The sequence below is a fragment of the Lactuca serriola genome, chromosome 5 (genome assembly GCF_051521515.1).
Source record: "Lactuca serriola cultivar US96UC23 chromosome 5, Lser_US96UC23_V15, whole genome shotgun sequence".
Taxonomy (NCBI): domain Eukaryota; kingdom Viridiplantae; phylum Streptophyta; class Magnoliopsida; order Asterales; family Asteraceae; genus Lactuca; species Lactuca serriola.
Genome location: NC_136412.1, coordinates 297,115,213 through 297,139,841, shown reverse-complemented (window position 1 = coordinate 297,139,841; position 24,629 = coordinate 297,115,213). Strand labels below are relative to the sequence as shown.

Sequence of the window (24,629 nt, the reverse complement as noted above, 5' to 3'; positions counted from 1 at the left end):
AGGTAACATGTTCATAGCTAAACTTAAGGAATAGATAAATCTAATTAATTGATGTTTACGTTATTTTACTATAATCTCTCTATTAAACGATTGGTCTAGAATCTATCATACGTTCACACAATATATAAGGTTTATATATGAACCTAAATATATATATATATATATATATATATATATATATATATATATATATATATATATATATACTAGCCGTAGACCCGCGCAAAGCGGCGGCGAAAAATAGTTTCTCATTCGGCAATAAGTTCTATACGGAAACATGTTAGATTTCAAGTAACACAAAACATATGCATATTGTTATCAATCGGTTTTACGGCAACAAATAAATATAACCCTCGCAATACAAAAGAAAATAAATATTTTGGTGTGTAGTGTACGTTTATAGTCCTCCATTTTAGAAATCAAGACACATCCATACAAAGTGACTTGCTTATACCTTTATTGGTATTGATAAAGTTAATAAAAGGGAGAATCAAAGTTAATCTTAACAACCCGATTTGCTTGATACAGATAAGTCTAAACGGATATATCCTATTATCCACTTTACTATCTAAAGTTTTAAACCGAAAAATAATAAAATTAATACAACCATATTTCATGGAACATGAATAACAAATGGAATACTAATTTTCTATTAGTCATAAATCATACATAGATATTTTTTCTTAATATTAAACAAAGTATTTGATTTTACAACTGACTGGTCAATTTCGATTAGAGGACATAAATAATAAATAAAGCTTAAAAAAATTACAAATAAAAGGACCTATATAATGGATTATTTGTTTTATTTTAATTGGATAAGAGATCAGGTCAAATTTTTGGAAGAGATAAGATTTCAAAGGTAATCAGATTAAAATTTAATATTATTTTATTCATGATTAGTTGTACTTTACGCTTAGAGAGTTGAACGTCTTAAAAAAATAATATTATTTTATTGGATCTATTTATAAAAATAGTAGGATTTCTTTTATAAGTTAGTAAATATATATATATATATATATATATATATATATATATATATATCGTTAGAAAGGTATTGACGATGCCGTCATTATAAGACTAGTGTTGAGTACTTTCGAAATTAGTTTAGTACAAATATCATTAAATCTATTTAAAATAGTATTATAAAGGAGTGTTTAGTCATTTAAGTAAATATAGAGGGTGGTTTTTGAAAATTCAATTACTATAAATAAGAGCCTCTAAGCCCTCATATTTCTTGCATCATTCTTTTGATTCAAGAGTCTTTCTCTTCTTATCCCCCGAGCATTTCGGTCCCTCGTGATTCGACTTCTCTTTCTGTAGTTTTAGTATAGTAAGGTGAGAACTGAAGCGTTGCAAGAATCTTTCTTAGAAAGATTCAGCGACGAAGTTCTGCTCCTATAGAGCCCGTCTCCTAGCTAAGTAAGTTATGTTACCTTACTTTAAATATAGCTTATAATATTGTTATTATGAACCTATAAATAAAATTTATCAGTGATTCAAAGTTGTTATACTGATTGATCTACTTACGGGGATGATGTCCAAGCTGTGATTTAGTGAGGTGTTTAATGTGAGATTTCCAAACAGTATACTTCGTATACCAAACAGACTCTACCTTCGATATGATCTTACCTGTTGTTCCTTACTTGATAGATCATGAAGTAGACTTTGAATTAATGATGAATCTAGACTAATAATTAGTCGCAATAAAGATTAGACTAAAACTTAACGATAATAATGCTAGGTTTCGTCGAAGGAAAATAGAATCGTTAAAAGTGAAGCGCTTCCTGAGTTTGGAATCATCACTTTAACAAGTAATTGCATATTTACTTTCATCTTACACATAGATATGAAGTGTTTTATATAAATTATGTGCTATGTGTGCATATTATTTGTATAATTGTTATCTATATTGGATGAACACTATTATACATATTTAAATGATTTAAACTGTATACGTGTTTTATACCTATAAATTACAAGGGGTAAAGATGAGTTGGATGATGAAATGAAAGGTGAAATAGATCATGAGATGATGGTGAGAGGTGAAAAATAAGAGAAGGCTTTACCCAAGTGTTGGCCCCATCATCTAGCAGAGTATGGATGACAACCACATACTATTCTAGACAGTTCGGTGGAACACTAGCATGCTAGAAACCTGTAGGTGTTGTGAACGAGACGTTCACCCGGTGTACTCTAAAAACTCATTGACATGTATTGCGAGTGGACTCTCGAAAATAATATTTTCAATAAACGAGATAAACTGTGACGATTATGGACTTAGTGCCTGTTATATAAACCCTGGCGACTATGGACTTAGTGTCTGTTATATAAACCCTGGCGACGATGGACTTCGTGCCTATACCTTAGGAAAATCCTTAAGAATAAATAATGAGGAGTAGATGATTCATAAAGAAGATACTTAAGAATAAAGAAGATAATGGGGATGGGTAAATGGGTTTATTATTTGATGATTAAACATAATAACTTTATTATTGTGGGTTGAAAACCATATGTACTCATCATGTTTCCCAACCCGACTCACTCAGTTTATTTGTATCACAGGTGTCGATACGAAGCTAACCTACACCAAGAGATTTAAGAGATGTAGATCACTAGTGTAAATGAATGTAAGTTCTGTTTATGCTTATGTTTCTGTATTGACGGTGACATCCCAAAGTTTTAAAATGAATAAAATACATTTCTTCGGAAATGTTTTGATAAAACTTTTATCACGTTTTCTGTGAACAAATTTCTGCAACATTTGTTCTTTAAAAAGGATACTCTGATTTTAAAATAAGCATAAATAAAATTTTTAAAATAACCGTACATTTTGGGATATCACAGTGGGCAACCCGGGCGGTCGCCCACGACCCATGTTTCTAAGGGGCTCAAAATTCCTAATATATATATATATATATATATATATATATATATATATATATATAGAGAGAGAGAGAGAGAGAGAAATCAACTTATCTAAAAATGCTAGGAAACATATTTTTCTTTGAATTAGTTGTATTTGTAATGTTATGACCATATATATATATTTTTAATATTAATAGTGAATTTTATAACAGTTTGTCTATTTTCGACTTTAAGGGTCCATTCTTTCTTTATGCCCTGGACTCACTATATCTTTGGACCGGCCATGGGTGATAGCTCATAAAAGGTTTTCATCGGTTAATTTGAACACGAAAAATATGGAAAAGATGTATGCAAGAATGCAAAATATGAGAAGATGTATGCAAGAACACAAAATATGAGAGAAATTTCAGAACTATGGTACATTATACTTTGAAGTCAAATATGCTTCAATGTGTTTTTGTTTGTATTGGTAATTAAATGTTAATGTTTGGTGTTGGATTGTATAATATTTTGTATTTTGGATTTTGAAATTTATAATTGTTGTATTTTTGTTTTTAAAATATGTAATTATGGGTATTTTTATTTTTAATTAGAAATTAAAAATATATATTATATTTGCAGCAAATCAGTGATGGACATCAAAATTTTGATATTGAAGATTTGCAAAGGATCAACGATGGATTTCGTATTAACTTTCGTCGCCAATACCCTAAATTTGCAAAGGAAAATATATGCTAACATTGTCGCAAGTAAAAACCTTTATGTCGTTATATCCCTTGCTAAGTCATTTGTCAGGCTTTAATTGGCTATGGAACCATCATGTAGTTATAGTTAATCTGTAGCAAATTGACATTAGCGATTATCGGTCGATGAAACCTATGTTTCTAGGAATGTATGCTTATTCTTTTAACGGTTGGTTAGTAATTAGAAGTTAAATTCACCAAGTTAGTTAATTCACCAATGTCCAGGTTTGAACCCGAGACCTCAAATCTAAGAAGCTTCCACATCTACCAAGTGGGTTAGTTCCACATTGGCAGTAGTGTATACTTATTACTTGATGAAATAGTATAGTAGATAACCTCTCTCTATTGTGACATTAGTTTTTAAATAATTTTAATACTCATGTCATGGATTTGTTATGAAAGGGTTGTTGTAGAACACCGAAAAAGGTAGACCCGAAAGGTTATAAGGTTAAAGCCTCCAACTAAGTTTTGATGCCAAATCCCCCAAACTTCTTTGATTTGTTCCTGTTATAAGAAAGGTATGGAATCCAATTGTACTTTTTTTTTGTTTTGCTTTTAATGTTGTTATGTAGAATATGAATTCTAGTTGGTTATATATGGAGTCCAAGATTGTCTCTCGAAAGAGCTATAGTCCAAAATTGTCTCTAAAAAAGAATCATCATGGAGAGGTGGAGGGTGCAACATATATAAAGAAATAAGGAATCAATGAGGTTAGGATGTATCAAGCCATGGGAGTGCAGACGTTTGCTTTGATACCATGTAAGATATATACGGAGTCCAATATTGTCTCTCCAAAAGAGCCCTTATGGAAAGAGAAGAGACTTCAACATGCGTGTCGTACTGATGTGGAATACATTAACACTTTCGAGCATAAGGGGCGCACTTTATGTGATCCTTTGGTTTGGGGCGCCTTCGTTCAAATCAATTCTTGAACCTTCTCTTCTCTCTAACCTTGAATACCTCATACCACGTGCTTTATGTGCGACACTTTGTTCTTAAACTAACTTATACATTTTAAACAATACAAAACGAGCGAACCGAAACAAAAGAAGAACAACACTATTAGTTAAGTGGAAAAAGGGCTCACCATTAACTCATGGATAATACTTACCAAGGAAATTAAGCAAAAGTATAAACTCTCTACTTGTGGTATTGATTTTTTTTTACATGTTTAGTTGAGTTACTAATAGCCTAAAAATGACATGATCATATTCTAGGAAAGACACCCTTTCTTCAAACAAAAACCAATCAAATTGATTAAAATCATATTTCTACAATATAGTTTCATCCAAATCCTTGCATACCCAACAAGGCTTGCCCCTATATCCCAAAAATAGAAAGAAAAAAAAAAACAACTAAGAAATCAATGATAATAACGGTTGTGTTGAGGTTGATTCTTCCATTCCAACACACACTTGAGGCAAAGAAGGTGGCCGATATGCATCTATGGCTTCACGACAAGCAGCATCACTTGGACCATCTTTATCAAATTCATCATTATCCTTCGCATCCTAACCAACAATAAATTTGCAAGATTCATGAGGGCATTATCGTCTTTTCCACAGACAAGAGATTAGTAAAATGCACTTCAAACACAGTACAATAAAATCAAAAGTGTACCTTTACAGAGCATTTGTAAAACGTAGGAAGAAAACGAAACTTGGAATACTCATTGTAAGCTATAGTGAGAACAAGGAGTGGTATTGTCGCGAAAGATGCAGAGGGTTTTGACTTTAGTCCAAAGAGACCAATCATGGTGATTTGCATGATAATGATGGCGACCACCACATGGTGATGAAGGTGGGGCCAATACTGCCCACATGTCTCGTATGTTGTTTCATACACATCTTGTATCTGTATTAAGACATTGTACTTTCAAAAATCTATTCATGTATAACTTTAAGCATTGCTATAATTGGAAAGATTTCTTTTAGACAAAAAGAAAGTAAGATGCTATTTTTTGCATATTATAATAAAGAACAAACCTGATTGATGAATACCACGTATCCAAGAAGAAAGTAGACAACTAGAAACGGAAGAAGAAGTGGTGCAATGATGGAGTACACAATGCCAACAAGCAAAAAGAGAGAAACAAAGGGAATAACTCTATAATAAGGAAATGAAGAAAGATAATTGGATTTCTTTTTTCCACGACCCCATGTACGCATTTTTAAAGCATCCCATGTAAGTAATCCAGGTTGAAGAATCTCAAGAGAAAAACCAGATAAACCACTCGCCAAAATGTATGTCATAAAAAAATCTGCCTGAACATAGGAAAAGAAATTAAGAATATATAAATAATGGTATAAAAAGTGTGGGACTTACTTGAGCAGAGACAGCTGTAGCAAGGCGACTTGGGACATCTTTTGGATGAATGAAAGTTTTCCCAATTTGATCAAGTAAAGATCCGGATAAAACGGTTAAAAAAAAGACATTTCCCATTAAAAAATAAAAAACCATGTTGCTAGCTTTTTGTTCTTGTTGACTTCTTGAAACATATCCTGCTACTCTTGCCATTCCTTTCATAACAAAAGGAACAACATAAACAAATCCACTAAGAATCACACTTGGAAGATATCCTGTAATAACCGAGCTCAATCCTGGTCTGTTTGAAATGCAACAAAAATTTACTTTCCAAAAAAAAAAAAAAAAAGTTACTTACTTACTTACTTACATCAATTGGACAGCCATGGCTGGAGGGAACCACTTTTTTAGTTTTTCAAACTGTGTTATTCCCTGAACTGCAGTTACTGGAATAGCAAAGAATATAGTGAAAAGAATTTGTGTGACAATTACTCCAGTTCTATAAAGTACCAAATGCTTATAAGGGATTGAAAGATTCTTCCATAATACATCTCTAGGTTCTGGAGCCATTTGAGTGATCCATAATAATGGATTTGGATGTTGTTGTGTTTGGGCAGCAAGGGCAGCATCCCAACGTGACCGAAATGTTACAAAAGCAACAGGCAACTCCTACAAAGTAGAAAATTAAATTCATGTTTGTGTATGTGAATGTGAGAGTAAATTACTAAATTTGAATAAGTAAGTACCTCAAGATTGTTTCCAGCATATAGAATTTGATAGGAATGATAAGCATTAGGATGGTATTTGGAGAAGAAATGATCAACACTGCAGCTGAGTGATTTGTGTTCATCGCATAAAGGAACTTGTCGAACAAGAACAGTGAGTTGACTCGGTTGATTCCTTAGGTTACGAAGTTGTTGAATTCTTTTCATAAGGACAACCTTGTATTCCTAGAGATCACATCACCTGTTATGAACCTCACCAAAATATTCAAATGCAATAAAAAGTTAACTTTATAAATGAAGTACAACATAAAGAAAAGTAAATGAGTACCTTGTGAAGGAGATATATTCCCAAGAAAGATATAAAGCACAGTGATGAAAAGTGCACCCAAAGCCTGTGGAAATGAACGAAGTGAATTAGTATAATCTGTTACCCTAAGATACAATTTGATTTTGATGAGAATCCATACCTGTTTGATCCTCTAGGGATATTGGAAATGGTGAAAGAGTCCATGGAACGTGAGCTTGAAGATAGCTCAGGGGAGACAGCAGAATAGTTGAGTGGCAAAAGAATCATCAATCCGACAACAGAACATACCACAAAAAACTTAATCCTGTCAAGTGAATTGATGCAGGACTTCTAATAGATTAAAATCGGTAGTATTGAGTGCCCTAATTTATGTTAGTTTACCATGGAAACAATCACTACAGCTATCTATCGTGTTATTGAAGAGAGGGATTATTGTAAAAGAGAAAAAGGGGGAAATGAAAGTTTTGGTAATTACCCGAGTTTAAAAAATCTGATGAGAACGAGTGCATCAAGGCCGAGGGTAGAAAGGATTTCGTCCTCCGTAACTCTAACAGCATCTCGGATCCAATCAACGGAAGGAAAGAATCGGTTGGAGGAACGATCGAAGGAAATCGTATGGCGAAGAGCGAGACGACGAGGGTAGTATATGTTGGCATTGGCAGGCTGTTTCCGGAACACGGAGAAGAGACACAGGATCACAAGTGCAAGCCCTATGTTGATCGCCGCCGATGCTATTAAGCTCTCCGCATTCATTTCATTTCAGTGATTCTCCGGCGAAGGAAATTTGCAGGCTGAGACTGAGGTCGGAGGGTGTATGTATGGGATGTTAGTGCTTGCCACCTTTGATAGCCACGTGGCAGAGCTTCAGCGAGTATTAATCAACTACAGCAATGAAGATAACTCAGAACTGCTTTGTGTAACATGAATGCATGATCATGTAGGCAACATGCAATGACAATGGATTCAAGATATCCAGAAATTTCAAGCTTAGATTAAATAAACAAAATTTTCGTGATTCAAAACCATAAAATTGAACTCTTACCGGTTGAAATCGCGATCTGTATAAGCCGGAAAGATCAAAATCGGAGATCTGCTTCTACAATTTGAAGAGATATTGAAACTCTGGATTCAATTAATCGAATTTCAGTGTTATAATCCTGTTTTCAGTTACAACTGGTCCCAGATTTGACAATTGTAATCGGTCATAACCGTTTCAAATATAACTAGTTATTTTTTATGGATCGGATCACCCGACCCGATCAAATGAACTTGGATCTAAATAGTTTTAACGAAAAAAAATCTAAATGACGAAATTATAATCCTGGTGGATGTATTTTCTTTATTTGGTTTTTTTAAAAACGGATATTTAAAAAACACAAATACACAACGATAGAATTAAAAGGCTTTAATTACGTAAACAGGCTATTAAATCTCCTTTTAATGTAGAAGATTCAATAAAAATAAATAACTTAGTTGTAAAATGATAATTTATAAAAAAATGCTGATAAAATAACATCATAACTTTATATTATATGTAAAAAATTATTCAGAAAAAATATTATTTTATATTATGGCTTTTTATCAACATAATTAAAAATCCAATAAACTAATATATAAATATAAAATAAAAATATAATTATATAAGTATTGAATTATTATTTTGATAACCAAAATTAATTTAAAATCTAAAATAATAGTTAGGTTTTAGAATTAACCAATCTGAAATTCTAAATATCCTATTTGTATAATTGAATCCAAATGATCTAATTAAACAATTAAATATTGTTTAATAGTGGACAGCCATAATTGCATTCCAAACCAACCGATTCCTTTTTCAATATAAAGTTTTTGCTATTTCTATGTTTAATTAAATATCAATAAAAATAGAGAAATTAAAAATTCTTTTATATTTTATTTTTATTTATCTTCATATTATATCAAATATTGACATATGTCACATTTAATAACACAGTTAATGAAATTGATAATAATTTAGTTCGCTCATCACCATTTAGTATGGATACGAGGATAGTAAGAAAAAAATATAGGAGGAATCATCTCTAATAAATGAAGGTTTTTTTTTGTCACTTTTCACGCTCTCATTCAATTTGCCAAATATCATTTTGTGGTTATTTTGAAATAATTTTTTTTCCATATGTCATTTTATGAGTTTTTCTATTTTATTAAATTCCACATAATATTTTAATATAATAATTGCAATAAATGTATTAATACATGAATATTAATTTCATTAATAAACTTACATTTTAATTTAAAAATTCTCAAAATTAAAGTTTATTAGTTTGTTTTCTTTAAATTATTTGTTTAAATTTAAAAGATAAAAAACATTTCTATTATAGTAATTCATTATTTTTATTTATTATTTTTTTTTTATAAATTCAAAGTTCTCAAATATTTTGATCTTTATATTTAACTTTTTTTTTTAAATTAACTCATATAATACATGGGTCTCACAATTAGTCCTCCTTAATAAATAAATATTTTTTTTTGCCACATGTCGTTTTATCATGAATTATGACACTTGACATTTTATAGTGTTTTTGAATTTAATAAAATCTAAATGTCATTTTTCTTGTATTTATCAATTTTATTTAAAAATGTCACCTAATTATGTATTTATGAGGATTTAAGAATACACCTTCCTCCAAATTTCAATTCCTACATTTAATGTCATTTAAATCAATTTTCCGTTCATTTAATGTCATTTAATGCTATTATTTGGCATTAAAATTCATATATATTCTATTTTTTCAAAAACTTTCCGGTATATCTATATATGTTATATGGATTTAAAATTTTTGCTACTAACAAACTTTTTTTTTGATATTTTTCTTAGATTTTTTGTTCAATGTTTTCTTATTTTCCAAATAAAATTTATTTAAACATCTTTTCGAGAATAAAAAAAAATAATAGAAGTTATTAGTAACTAAATTATTTCATTATAAATATTTTAAATAAACCACTGGTATTACTATGTATGAGTATAGTTTTTTTTTTATATTAAAATTTATATTTTATAGTACAACATGATAATTGTATCATTAATCTTGAGTTGAAACATATTGTTGATATTCTAATATTTACACTTTGATATTTAACTTTTATTTTAATCAGCCCGTATAGTATACGGGTCTCACCTAATTTGTTATAAAAATAACTTTTTAAAGTTTCCTTATAAAAGTGATCTCATTTTAAAGAAATTTTTTACAGATAAAACATTTTTAATAAATAACTCATACAAATGTATTTAAACAAAATCCTAAATAAAATTTTAATGAATAAAATATATAAAATTACATCAAAGCCTATGCATAGTATATATTCAAATTATTGAAAAGGTAATATACTTTTACAATCTTTTTACAAAAACATCTCCCAATATTTTTGTTATGAGACTCTTTTCACAAATCTTTTTTAAGGGATAAAATATTATTAGGGATATATGTGAAATTAAGGTGTAGAATTGAACATAATTATTGTTTAAAAGAAATTAAAAAATTGTAATTAGATACAAACCAAAAAGCATCTAAAGCTACAAATATGAGGTGAAACGTATCCCGCTTATTACATTTAAATTAAGTATTGATTCGATTATATTTAAGGATTTCAACACGATCACGAATATATATATATATATATATATATATATATATATATATATATATATATATATATATATACTAGGTAATTTTTAAGGCCCATGCTAAGCACAACTCAATGAAGGGTGATTTTAGTATTTTTAAAAAATAAGATAGAAGATTATAACTGGATGGGTTTTCCAAAGTACAATATATCGAGAGAAGTTGAAAGTACAAGTTATGAACTAATGGACTTTCGTAGTACAATGCCTTAATAGAAAGAAAGAAGAGTAGGATATTATTACACAAATAAATGAAAGTATGTTGTTATTTCTTGCACACAATCAAAACTTCTTTCCCATTCTCATTGTCATTTGGATGCTCATTTTTTTTTCTTTTCCATGATCACAAAGTGAAAATTTAACATAATTAGGTAAAATTTACATGAAATCAAGAAAAAGGTATAAATTCTATGACCTTTGTTTGACATGTTATCAGAGTTCTTGATAGAATATTCCCCTTCAAAAGAAGTGGCAACACTCACAAGAGAAATGCAAAGTAGCTTTGAAGCAATTTTAATATTTGATATAGAGACAAACAGAAGCGAACTGTATGAGCCTGTGAATGACACATTTTATTATTTTTCACTGTATAGCATAAAACACACACATACGCAAAAAATAAAAAAACAACTAATTTTGTTGAATTTAATAAATTAATCAATTTATCTTACATATAAATAACATACTGATGCAAGTTGTCTCTATTATGAGGGCTAAAGGTTCAATAGCCTGCACTACAATTGCTGGTAACGGAAGTGCAATGAGTTATAACTTCATATATCCAACAAGAGAGCACATATGAGGGCATTCACTTGCTTCATAAACATGTAATCTTCAGTTTCTTTAAAATGAAGATGAAGCATCTAGAATATCATAAAAAGATCAAAACAAAATCAAGAAAAATCTCACCCAAAAACACAAAGACATCATGATCAATGTTTTTATACAATCTTCAACAAGTAGTAAAAAGGTTATAATAACCCAAGACAATGACTGTTCTGCCCAAAATCACTACTATGAGTTTCTCTAGTGTACATAAATAATAGGAAATCACCTAGGTAGTGTAAGGAATGTCTTTTTGTTTTCCTAGTTACCAACTACAGAAGAATCTTAAGGGTAGAGCATGTTAGCAATGTTTTTTACCACAAAGTCTTCATCAGATATGTGACGAGCAAACTTGGGAATCCAAACATGCAAATACAAAAAATAGTTGTAAATATCATAGAATGATAGTTTGTATTGTTCAGTGATTATCTTGGGACTCTGGCCCTTAGCGAACATAAAAGATGAAGGGTGATATGATTTAAATCATAAATTAAAATATCATAAAACATATGATATGTAATCCTCATGTTCAATTAAACCATCAACATAAAGTAAAAAGTCAAATTATCTTTAAAGCAAATTAAGAGATCAACCATTTGAAACTCATTATGTAAGTCACATTACATACATCAAAACAACATTACCATCAAATAAAAAACCACATTTCAATTTAAAATATCAAATACCAATGAAAGAATTGCGATGAAACTATTGTAATTATAAAACTGATGTCGAGAATTCAATGAAAACAAATGAAATTGAGAAAAATGTAGATTGATTATGGAAGATACATGAAAATGACAAAATCTAACAACAAATAGAACCCACAAGTTTCAAGCAATGAAATTGTTAAAAATTTCATAACCAACTAAAAATCAATCTAAAAATGGTTGAAGATTGAAGAAAATATTTTTGCCTACAAAAATCCTAGATCCGAAACAATAGTTCCATCAAATCCATCGCAATATTCTGTTATTGCCTAGTTTTTAAGAATTAAAACTACAACAAAAAATGAGAGATGGGAAAATGAGATTGCAAAAATGATGGATAAGATAAAGTGAAATTAAAATGGTACCAATTTTTTTTTCTTGTCGGACAGTGGTATATAATCGAAATATTGATTTTACCCGTTCAACCCAACATACAGAGAACTCCTTGTTTTCCTTTATTAAATCATAATCATTAATATATCAAATTTGTCCCATGTCGGAGATTCAACCGTGTTGTTGATCAATCAGTTCTGCCCCTCATTTCCATCTAGCGTTCAACCATGTTATATCATAATTCAATTTCTTTTGTTTCAAGAAGATAATGAAATAGGGTTAAAAAATGTAACTTATAAACCATACATCCACATGTGATTTTAGACACTTGAGGATTTTAAGTTTTCAATTGAAATTGATGAAGAACACTGGGTGGCTGAACCAAGGAAGTAATTTCTAGGGTTTATGGTTTGAAACAACTCAAAGGGAGAGAGATGTATAAATTGAGACCTTAGACCATGAAGGAATAACAGAGGCAGAAAGTAGGAGAATATGAGAGCGTTCGGATTTTAACACTACAATGTTTATTAAATGAAAACCAAAGTCAAATACAAACCATAAATTTGATTTAGTGCATCGTTGGGGAAAAAAGAGAGATAGCGGATGAATGTACATACCAACAAGCGTAGGCGTGGCGCAGAGGGTAGAAAAGCAGCAGACTTTCAACCCGCTCATGCAATATTTATTTGGTGCCGCTCCATCGACCACCGTCCTCCACCTCACCTTTTCCGTTAAATTAAAATTCCCTCTTAAGTCAAGAAAGAAACATGAAAATGCCAGAGAGAGACGACTGTTGGATAGTTGGGAAAAGACGCAAAGAAAGACGACTAAAACAGAAGAGCGAAGAGGGAAAAAAAAGGTATACGGTGGTTGAAAATAGGTGCCTCTGACCGAAAAGATGGTGCGAATGTAGAGGAGGAGAATAAGCGTTGTAAGATGTTGTGATGAATCGACATTGATCTCCATGGCATCGTTTAGATGGTAATCGATGTGGCGTCCAATAAACCATGTGAATTGGAGTTTGGAGGAAGGAGAAAAATAGGGATTTATATATATATATATATATATAACCTTATAATAGAAATCTCATTATTTCTATAAATAGATTCATTATAATAATAATATTTTTTAAGACATTCAAGTCTTTTAGCTTAAAGTACAACTAATCATTAATATAATAATATTATATATCTATCTTACAAATTATAATGCTACATATACAAGTATTAACAACACTTTTAAATCAGTATTTCCTTACTTTCAGGATTAAAGAGGGATTAAATTAGTATTTAAATAATTTTGAGTTTTTGATCCAGCATTCCAGCTCCTTAAAATTTTGACGTATCCAATTTAAATTAAATGGTACAAAATGTAATGCAATATGTATAAATACCAAATGCAATACATACCCGACTTCTTATCCTTCTCTGTTATCTCTGTTTATTTTGACCTGGTCTTTAGCCTATATCTCAGTAAATAAATCCCAAATTCGAAAACTCTGATTCTCCCCCCCCCCCCCCCCCCCCCCCCTTCTGTCTTCCTCTATGATAAATTCAAGTTATACGTTTTCGCTATCTTCTAATTCATTTCCTTTTATTACTTTTTCTCTATGATCCGTGATATCAACCGTCGAGTACATCACTACAAACGGGAAGCTTCACCAGCACCTTCGATAATCAAGAAATGATAAACTTTCACCACCATCGCATCAAAGTTGTCGCCTCTAAGAACCCTAACCCTAACCACCGCCACTCGGCTCAAACGCCATTATCGGTTGTTTGTTTAATTTCTAGGTTCGTGTGCTTCCTTTTTATTCAAGTTTTCATTTGATTTTATGGAATAATGAGATTTTGTTGTGTATAAATGAAAGTCGGGGTTCCATGTACATGGATTATGTAGATATAACGGTGCTCACATCTCCACCCATGTCACTGCACGCCACCACAATGGGCAGCGGTCATCATGACATTCACCACCATTACTGATCATTTGAATCTTATCCTTCATCTTCATTTTCTCTCTAACCAAATCCTAGATTCATGGCATTCACATCTTATATTCGTATTTACCACCTTACAGGTAAGAAATTCTATCAAATGATTTACCCCTTCACTGACCTTCTTAATGTTTATCTTTATGTTGGAAGTTTTGTCTTTTAATTGCAGGGTATGCAATTTATGGAGAATATTTCCATAGAGGAGGTAATTATTTCCTCTTTCACCATTTAAAGGCTCCATTTTTGTTTAATTGCATAAATATTTGATTATGATGCAATCTGATATGACTTAATGTGTATATGTGTTTCTTGGAGTTGTTTACAAAGACTCATATTTTATTTGGTTTCAGAATTTGTGTAAAAATTTTGCAGGAAGTGGAATCTGGAGTAAGAAAGCGAAATGAATCAGAGGGTTTCATAGGTTCAATTTCTTCATTTCCCTATCTGAATGTGGTAGTTTTGGTTTAACAGATTCGATTTCACAATCTCATTGGTATGTTTTCTTTAGGTTTGAAAGAGGCTTTTCATGTCTAGATGAAAATGAACCAGAACCTTATTAAAATCGGGTTTGTTATTTAGGATTTGGAACTTTTGATGTACTTTAAAAGAGGAGCCTTTGATTGTATAACAATATGTACTATATAGTGATTCACGCTCATATGTGGATACTTACAATGATAACAATGGTGAAAGCATATGGAGAAGACAATCATCAAATGGGTTTAGACAAAAAAAAAGGGGGGTTTCTAGAGAGTGATGATCATGGATTGGATAAAGTTAAAGATGAATCAGATGCAGAATATTGGGTTATTATTATTATTTGAAAACACCATTCAAAACCAGAGAAAGAGGAGCAATTCATATGAAGATGGTAATTTAAAGAAAGATTTTTTTTTTTTCTGTTTCATGTATTCTCGATTTTTGTGTGTGTGTGTCTTTCTTCTTATTTTGTTAAATCATTAATATGACAAAAGAAAACAATAATCATTGCTCACGTTATGATGAATCTAGAAGAAATGTGCAAAATTTAGCCAAAATCGATGGCATTAGCCAAAATTTCGTAACCCAACTTCTATGATTATCATTGGTTAAGTGTTTAATCTTATGACTAATTGTTACGTGTTATTCTATTTGCATCACTTTCAGCCTGCAAAAGCCAATGTCAATGTTGTTGCCTCTTCTTCAGTCCATGCAACTATTGTTTGTACATCATCAGTACCCAGTCTACCAACTCAAGGTTAGGTGTTTTGAATCCAACTTTATTAATGTTGTACAAGTATTTACAAAAATACCCTTTCATCTACTTTCTGGCTTCTTAGTTTTCAACTTCTGACTGTGAAGTAGATCTCAAATCTTCAATTGCAATGACATGTTATTTATTTCGAATGTGAAGTAGATATTGAATTTTCTAGCTTCTTAGGGATGTCATTGATGTAATCTTTGTATTTGAAACATATTTATTTTTTCTCACATATTATGTTATATCCAAGCTAAATTATAGGCACTAATAGATCTTGGACACTTGCAGGAACATATGTTGCTGCACATGGGATTTACATTTCTTAGATCATCCATCTAAAGCAAAAAAATTGTTGGCAGCTAGAGGTCTGTAACATGAAAGGAACCCTCAAACATTGAGAACAAAATGAATAGGTATCCAAATTTATTTTGGTTTTCAAACTATGAGTAAAAAATGTGCAAGTTCAACTGTTTGAAGACATAGTTTTCTTCTTCTGATTTGTTGAAATCCTCCTCTTAACATGGTGTTATTCTTTTTTTTTTTTTATGTAGTTTTGTAGGTGTTTTGTTAGCTAAGTTTCTTATTCGTAAGAGACATTTAGTTTTTGTTTAGTTCTATTAATTTTTCGTTCGTTTATATAATTTATCACAATTCACAATTCACATTGATACCCTCTCTGTAGTTAATATCCACAAAGAGAAATTCAAAGCTTTTAGGTCCAAAAAGGTTTAGTGGTGGTATATATATAAAAGCTGGAACTATTGAAGATAATCTTTCAACATCAAAATAACGGTAGTCTATTTACATACAATTCAACTCTTTTGGATTTGATAAGTAAGCCACCACCATACATAAATGGGTGAGTTTATCCAAGCCACTAACAAATTTGGATTCATATGAAATATTTGTTTTTGATAAACCAATAGTTAGAGTTGTGTTGAACAACCCCTCTGTGTATCAGATATACAATGCAAAATAAGAAAATCTAAGCATAGAGGATACAAAATCCAAAGAGTTGCAAACCGTGTCTTTTTTTTTTTTTTTTTTTTTTTGTTAAAAAAATAGACATGTCGTGTATATATATGTCAAGAACATATACGAGTGTATGGTAAATCAGTCAAAGTATGAGCTAAAATCAACCATATAAATCTTCATGTAGGTAACCAAATCAAGATATGAAAACAAATTTTATATTATATATTTAAAACGGAGATGTGAAAGAAGACATGTTGAACTTCTAATATTTACAAAAATATTATTGTTATTTCATTTTTATTTTTAGTGAGCTTTTCTAGACAAGAAATTGGAATGTTTAAAAAAAAGTATTTTTATTATTTGATTTTTTTATTTTAATGAGTTTTTTAGACAAAAAACTGGAACTTAATTCTTAGTGGATAATAAAGATGTTTTAAATTTTTTTTTTTTTTGTAAAAGTAAATTATTTTTTAGAAAAAAATAATTAAAGATAAGGTTGTATACTACAAATGGTTGGGTTTGTAGTACATTAAAATGTTCAAAATACCCAATGTCCTATAAAACAAATTTATTCATCACCTGTTAAAAGTGAGTTATTTGTCAACAAGAGACAAATCACCATCAGCCACATTAAACAATGACATAAATAACAATATTTGTTTTACTAATATTGATATGCTAACTTTCAAAAATAATAATAATTACAAGTTTCCAGTTGTCCTGTTTGATGAAAAAAACATCAATCAAAATAGAACTGAAAAATCGAAGACTTTATATATTTGGTTAAAAATCCTAAAAAAACAGTATAACAACGTATTTGTCAAAACAAAACTATTTGTCGTTGGTACTTAAAGTTTTATCCGAATAAATAAAGATGGCATTACCACCAAAATGACATTTTCATGATAAAATATTAGTAAAATACTTATAGACTTCGATTAGAATTCGTATTTATAATATTAATAGAACTTTCCAGTTAGATATTGTAAACCTTAAAAACTTCAATCACTAAATCGTAAACCTAAACTCTGAAAGAAACTACTCACGGAAAAAAAAATTGCCGAAAAAAACTATTCATTGTCGCCACCTGCTGGATTGTGCAAATTATAACAATTTATCAACAATATAAGTCTCCCAAAAAACTATTGTGATGTGGTATACAAACCAATTAAAGATTAATAATCAGAAATAAAAATCAATAAACGAACATCATAGCTAATTAGTACTAAGTCTAACATAAACAGATAAAACTAATTTTGAAATAAAATTATTAATAAACGAACAAATAACCACAATCCACCGCACCAATGCAAATACACACCATCACATCACTTTTTCCTTTCTGATAACGGTCTCCACCTCCGCGTGAAAACCGCTGATGGAGATATATTGCATATCTCTTAACCAACACAAGTATTGAATGTAACTAATTGTCGAGAGATATGTCTGTCGCCGCCGCTTTGTGCGGGTACACCACTAGTGTGTGTGTATATATATATATATATATATATATATATATATATATATATATATATATATATATATATATATATATATATATATATATAAATGTTTAAAGAATTTGATTATAATATTAAATAGTAAAAAGGATACGCAACAAGAATTTGGACCTCATATTATACCATCAAAAAATCAAAAGAATTATGAGTACCGAATATTTTCCATCTTTTTGACTAATCAACAAGGTGAATTATTAAATTATTTAAAATTATGAACACCGAGTACCGATTATTATGTTGATGTAATCTGTAAATTGAAATAAAATAAAAAACCACCAATAAAAGATAAAATTATCTTACAAAGCCTCGACACAACATATATTAGCCTCAACAAATAAAATACTAAAAGAAAATTTATTAAATACTAATGAACTAATTAATCATCAAAATATAAAGATGTAATTTATAAATCAAAATAAAATAATAATTAAATGCTTTCAGAGAATCCCATTTATAAATAGATAATCAAAAAGGGCTTTGTTACTCAAAGAATTTCATATATTTGTTAAATCTCTCATTCCATTTTTATTTGAAATTCTAGTAGGATGCTACTATATGTATATCGTTCATTTATATAAATTGTTCATTTATATAAATTATTAAATATGTTAAGCAATTTAGGGGTACATATAAAATTTCTGTTTTAATATTTTATAAAATAGGTTTTGCTTAAATATACGACGTACAAAGAGTAAATTATACGAATGGTCCCTATGGTTTAGGGTAATTTACGCGTTTGGTCCTAACTTATTTTTTTAACTCGGAAGATCCCTACTGTTTGTTTTTGTTACGCGTTTGGTCCCTATCTTACCTAAAAAGACTATTATGCCCTTGATTTTTTTTAATTTATTTAAATAAACACACCCATAATCTCACCCCGTCACCTTACCTCACCTACTCCATCATTTTTTTTTCTCTTTAAATAATAGTCTTTTTAGACAAGACAGGGACCAAACGCATAACAAAAATAAACAGTAGGGACAAACGCGTAACAAAAACAAACCATAGGGACCTTTCGAGTTAAAAAAATAAGTTAGGGACCAAGCACGCAAATTACCCCAAACCATAGGGACCATTCATGTAATTTACTCACGTACAAAAGATTAAGCTATCCTATACTAGGGGTGTCGAACGGGTAAAATTTTCGGGTTTCGGTACAACGGGTCGGGTAGAACGGGTATTTCCTTAAGAAAATAGTACCCGATACCCGACCTATATTGTAATTCGGGTTTTCAGGTTTCGGGTATTCGGGTTTGAGGTCGGGTCGGGTAATAATCAGGTATACCCGAAAATTTCTTAATTGACACTTATTGATAATTTTTTTTACATGTTGGTTGGTTTAATAAAGAATCGGGTAGGAAAATACTCGACACAATTAACAACTACATATATAATAACAATACAAATCATTACAATATGTTATGTACTTTTTTAATTTCATTCCCTGTGATAGGGAGAAACTGAGAATTGTGATGACGGTTCTGGACTTCAGCTTCAGCGTCGTATTCCCTTTGCAAGTTTGCGTCAACTATCGAGTCGTCGTTCATAAGAAGAAAACGAAGGGTTTTGTTTTATTTGAAGTGTGAGTACGTGACTGCATTGTATATTTGGTATTATTTAAAAAACAAATTTGGGTATTCAGAAGGAAACTAGTAGGATACCCTCGCTTCACGAGGGGCAGGAAAAGCTCAAATGACGACATTGTAAAAGGATAGACGCACTTGACACATAGTTAAAAATACACAAACTGAGTGGAGATGGTATGCTGCAATAAATGTAATGTCATATTGAAAATGTCGTATTGAAAATGTGGACATTCCCTTATTCCGAACTAGTGTTCCTATTCCGGAGTATTTATATTTTTTTATTTTAATTTTCAAAGAAATCTATATTTTTTTGTCAAATGCAATATTTCGAAATGTTTAATATCACCGTTTTTCAATAAAGGTCTAATTTTATATATTAATATCATATATAGTTTACATTACTATGTTTTTTTAATTTTTTTGTTAAATTTAACTAAAAATGATTTTTTTCTCGAAATTCCGGAATTGTTGTCCGTTCGTACTTTTTCTGGAAATTCCGGAATATATTTTTTTATTTTTTATTCTCATATGCTTTCACTTTGTCAAGACCTGTTTAAAAAAGTAGGCAAAAATGCAGACACTATGAAAGCTAATGCCTTGGAATCATATGGTAAAACCTAAAATTACCATATTGTGTGAAATAGATTGCATTATTCAAATTCATTAGATGAGTAATTACTTCATATTAAAGAGATTCACAGTACAAAATCATCATGTTGAGAAGGTAGCTTCCTCTTACAGGAGAGAAAGAAGATCGGTCTGAAGAAGCACCTGTGCATCAAACCGTTATAACAAAAATAAATTACTTCTTCCCAATGGTAGTGACATGGGAAATGTGATATTCCCTCAATCGTGTGAAAATTGAATTGTATACCTTTTGGCTACCAAACATGTAATGCAATAGAATGTTGGATTCCAATTACATTGGATTATGTTGGAATCCATGAGGTAAAACACGTATGTATCAACAAAAATCTAGATAAATCTAGTAGACAAAAACAAAATGGAATGGAATCCTAGATTCCAATTCTGTTAGATTCTCCTGGGATACACAACAAATATGGTGTAAGGATACTGTTTTATTCACCGATTCTGGCGGAATGCAATGATATTCAAATGTAAGATTCCATTTAATGATCCGTTTGGTTGCTCAATTGACGGAATTGAATTGAGTCAATTTCGTCAAAAAACCGCCAAAACCCATATATGATGGATTTCATCATTTCTAAAGTTGTCTTGAATATCGGTGTTTCAAGATGTGAAGAAACATATCACTGAAAAAACAATCAACCTCAAAACTGGAACTATGAACTCATATAATAATGAAGATGCGAAAAATGGAGAAGTCATAACAGATGATGAAAAAATTGTATAAAAACCAACAGTGACAGATCTTAATGAAAAAAATTGCATATCAATTGGTCAGAAAAAACATGGAACAAAAGTTGAATAAAAATTACAATCGACCATTTTTTATAAATATTTGTTTTTAATATGGTTGAATTGTGATCCCAAATGAAAATGGTGCCTTTTCTACCGGTATTTGTTTCTCAATTTTGAGATCTTATTAAGAGATAAATTGCACATAGTGCAAATGTCTACATCAGTGACCTACCACTTTTTCTATCTTTCCAGTCTCGTTTCCCATTTTTCAATAGACAAATAAATCAAAAGTCAGATTTGGTAAACCTGTGTAAATGTTTTTCTTATATTTAGAAACCGAAATTAGAAAAAAAAAACAATTAAGTTTTTTATTCTTTTTCTATTTTTTAAAGATGCCAAGATTGCCAAAAAAATTAAGTGCCTAAAAATTAGTTGAAGAAATTTTATGATAAGAAAAACTAATGATAAATATTATGAGGTATTGATCGCTTATAGAGGAAATTATAAAAATGGTGTCTACTTTTCATTTTTAACGTCTAGGCGAGTTGAGTTGGATAGAATAGCAACACATACCTGTAAAAAAATAGATAAATTATTGTTAATTACCACGTAAATATGAAGCATAATAAGGAGCTATTTTTTTTTCCTAACCAAGTCTAGTATGGATGAAGTGGGACAATGAGTGAATGGAGTATATAAAACATGAATTGATTTGGTACATATAAATGAATTCACATTAAAAATTGAGCCTACATCGTTCACCAAAAAAAACCATATTATCAATCATTTTGAAGAAGAAGCAAAAGGAACCCCGTGTTGATTACCCTTTCAGTTTCTTTCAAGTAAATAGGAATGTTGATAGATGGATAAGAGAATAATGTCGTTACCTTTCCTGTTTCAACATTTTTTTATTCTTGTAAGAAGCTGTTATAGCTTAATGTGATAACTGTTTTCAATCACAACAATACATATCATATACATTTGAAAACCAGAACCATTTTCTAAGGTGGAGAACCACTTGTGAATCATTTATATTTGAAGGAGATTCTTGTCATTGTTGTTCACATAAATTAGAGTTAATCACACATTAGGTGCATTAATGGAGCAGATATCCACATACTAACAAACAAAAAGAACTTATTACAACAGAAAAGGATAGCAGGTGTAGCAGGGATACCTGTTTCACAACAAAGTTTAAGGAAATTTCTCCAATACCAAAAGCTAGAAGTTGATGTAAGTCAATACCTGCAACAGCCTACCAAAAGATCGTTGAAAAGGGTAAACGATAAAATAAAAAGATTTGAAGTACGATTATCATCCCTTTGAGGCATATCAACAAACACCTTGCATGCTAAAACCAATAGAATAAAAAATCTAGCTATATCTGACCTCCTATCTCCAATGAAACCTGTAAGCAAAATTGATATACCAAAAAGCTATCCCATGTCGTCGCAAAAGATATAGTCTGCAAGGTAACATAAACAATTTTCAATTTGAGACATGTGAAATGATATTTCTTTCCTAAAAGTCAAAAAATTAACCTAAAAGTTCAAAAATAAGAAAGTCGATTGTAGTGGTTTAGAGAAAAATGGCTTGTGCAGTGGTTCATGGAGTTTCCTTCTTATCAAAATCAACTAAACTTTTATCTTCATTGGCTTGGAATTTCAGAAAGAGGGAGAGAAAAGATGATGGAAAACGCACCTAAAGAGCCGATGTCTGTCTTCAATTTATTTCATTTCGACTTTGGGTCCGGTCAACCGGAAGAAAGCCGATAATTTCCATTCGCTGTGGAACTTGGCTGCGCAAAGAAGCTAGACCCTGCGAAGCATCGCGTAAATGGTTCCATGCTGGGGAACAGAAAGGTTTTTTTGGGCCGCTAAGCTTCAGTCGATTAAATCGGAGGAGATGAGGATTAAAGCAGTAGTTGAGGAGGTGTACTCATCCCGATTGAATTAGAGTAAGTTATGAAATCATCGGAGCAAAACTCATGTCCAAAACGGAACACGCGTCGAAAACGGTACCATCCACATGCAAAACGGGACGGTACAATGACAGATTATAAGGAAAAAAAAAAAAAGACGAATGAGAACACAGGGGGGAAAAAAAGAGTTAGGAGGAGCAAAATGAAAATCCCTAAAAAACATAGGGATAATATACGAAAAGAGCCAAAGATATGGACCATATATGTGAAAATGATGGCAAGTTTACTGTAGCTAACATCAGAAAATTTTAATATATATATATATATATATATATATATATATATATATATATATATATATATATATATATATATATATATATATATATATATATATATATAATGACCAATCTACTTATCTACATGCTTAGTTACAATTTGCTTGGCCCTTTGTAAACAATAGTTTTCGTCGAACTTTTAAGCAAAAGTCATGTTATTCTGTTGTTATACGCTTCTTTTTTATTTTAAAAACAATTATTTGTACGTACTATCGTTTTATCATATATATTAATTATTTTTTTATAAAATTATACAATACAACATTTTAAAACAAAATTTATTTTATAAAAAAAATTATTATGTATGAATACGTTTCTATTCTTAAAAGTAAAAGTTTGATAATTGATCATCCCTTTCTTTCACAAAAGTACTTTTTTAAATCTTCATTTTCATGTATTTATTTAAAAATTTATTTTTATCTTTTATGAAATCATTATTTTTATATATATATTTTAGATCTTAGTTTTCTTTAGAAAAAAATATACTTTTGCAAGTTTTTCTTTTATATTTTTTTTATAATTTTTTTACGACTTTGTTTTTTCAGGATATTATTTTTACAAAATAACTTTTTTTTGCATATTTGTTTTTGTGTAAAGATGTTTTACGATCTAAGTCGTTTTGACAATTTTTTTATGAATCCATCTAAACAATTTCTCAAAGTTTTACCAACTTTTATTACAACTTTGCTTTTTATGTTTTTAATACTTCATGTTTCTTTTTTTTAAATTATTTTACAATGTTATATTTTTGTAAATTTGTTTTTACAAAAATATACTTTTTACATAATTAAATGACAAAATTACAAAAATGTTCCCTGTGGTATGCATTTTTTGGGGTTTTAGTCAAAACCACGATTTTTTTGGATTGGTGGTTTTTTTGAGCTAGTTTGCGTTTTTGGTCCCTCTGAATAATGAAATGACTGTAATACCCTTCGGATATTTATTTTCCATTTTTAAATTCATTTTTTGTAATTTAATAACTATTTATTCATTTTAATTATTAATTTAATTATTAAAAAAAATGAGAGGGCCCAACCCCCCCCCCCCCCCTCTCTCTCTCTCCAAAGTCCACCCCCTCATCCTTCTTCATTGACGACCAACAACTCCCTACCGGAGGTGGAGCCGTTTTTCCGGCCACCAAGGCATTTGGGGTTACCTACAACCACCGCCCGACACCGCCTATTCTGACCATCC

General features: G+C 30.3%; 3 long non-coding RNA genes and 1 pseudogene across 12 annotated transcripts; 1 reads left to right on the top strand and 3 right to left on the bottom strand.

Annotated features, from left to right (window-relative positions):
• Window positions 1-4,822: 4,822 nt before the first annotated feature.
• On the bottom strand, window positions 4,823-7,927 carry LOC145054724 (hyperosmolality-gated Ca2+ permeable channel 2.5-like; annotated as a pseudogene). The gene is made up of 8 exons (XR_013684899.1): window positions 7,423-7,927; window positions 7,108-7,251; window positions 6,969-7,032; window positions 6,286-6,865; window positions 5,937-6,216; window positions 5,597-5,875; window positions 5,232-5,465; window positions 4,823-5,122 (listed from the first exon to the last, which is right to left on the bottom strand). The product of XR_013684899.1 is annotated as a hyperosmolality-gated Ca2+ permeable channel 2.5-like (transcript).
• A 3,232-nt stretch (window positions 7,928-11,159) lies between these two features.
• LOC145054725 (uncharacterized) lies at window positions 11,160-13,490 on the bottom strand. The gene is made up of 2 exons (XR_013684900.1): window positions 13,094-13,490; window positions 11,160-11,471 (listed from the first exon to the last, which is right to left on the bottom strand). It is a non-coding gene; the product is annotated as an uncharacterized LOC145054725 (long non-coding RNA).
• Window positions 13,491-14,007: 517 nt separating this feature from the next.
• On the top strand, window positions 14,008-16,282 carry LOC145054723 (uncharacterized). 8 transcript variants are annotated; one of them, XR_013684896.1, is made up of 8 exons: window positions 14,008-14,269; window positions 14,376-14,555; window positions 14,642-14,677; window positions 14,845-14,893; window positions 14,981-15,038; window positions 15,118-15,343; window positions 15,619-15,709; window positions 16,001-16,282. It is a non-coding gene; the product is annotated as an uncharacterized LOC145054723 (long non-coding RNA). The 8 variants fall into 8 exon arrangements; XR_013684895.1 differs by having other exon boundaries at window positions 14,981-15,343; XR_013684893.1 differs by lacking the exon at window positions 14,981-15,038 and having other exon boundaries at window positions 14,845-14,965; window positions 15,052-15,343.
• Window positions 16,283-20,646: 4,364 nt separating this feature from the next.
• LOC145054722 (uncharacterized) lies at window positions 20,647-23,246 on the bottom strand. Of its 2 annotated transcripts, none has more exons than XR_013684890.1 (3): window positions 22,878-23,246; window positions 22,064-22,641; window positions 20,647-21,749 (listed from the first exon to the last, which is right to left on the bottom strand). It is a non-coding gene; the product is annotated as an uncharacterized LOC145054722 (long non-coding RNA). The 2 variants fall into 2 exon arrangements; XR_013684889.1 differs by having other exon boundaries at window positions 22,354-22,641.
• Window positions 23,247-24,629: the final 1,383 nt, after the last annotated feature.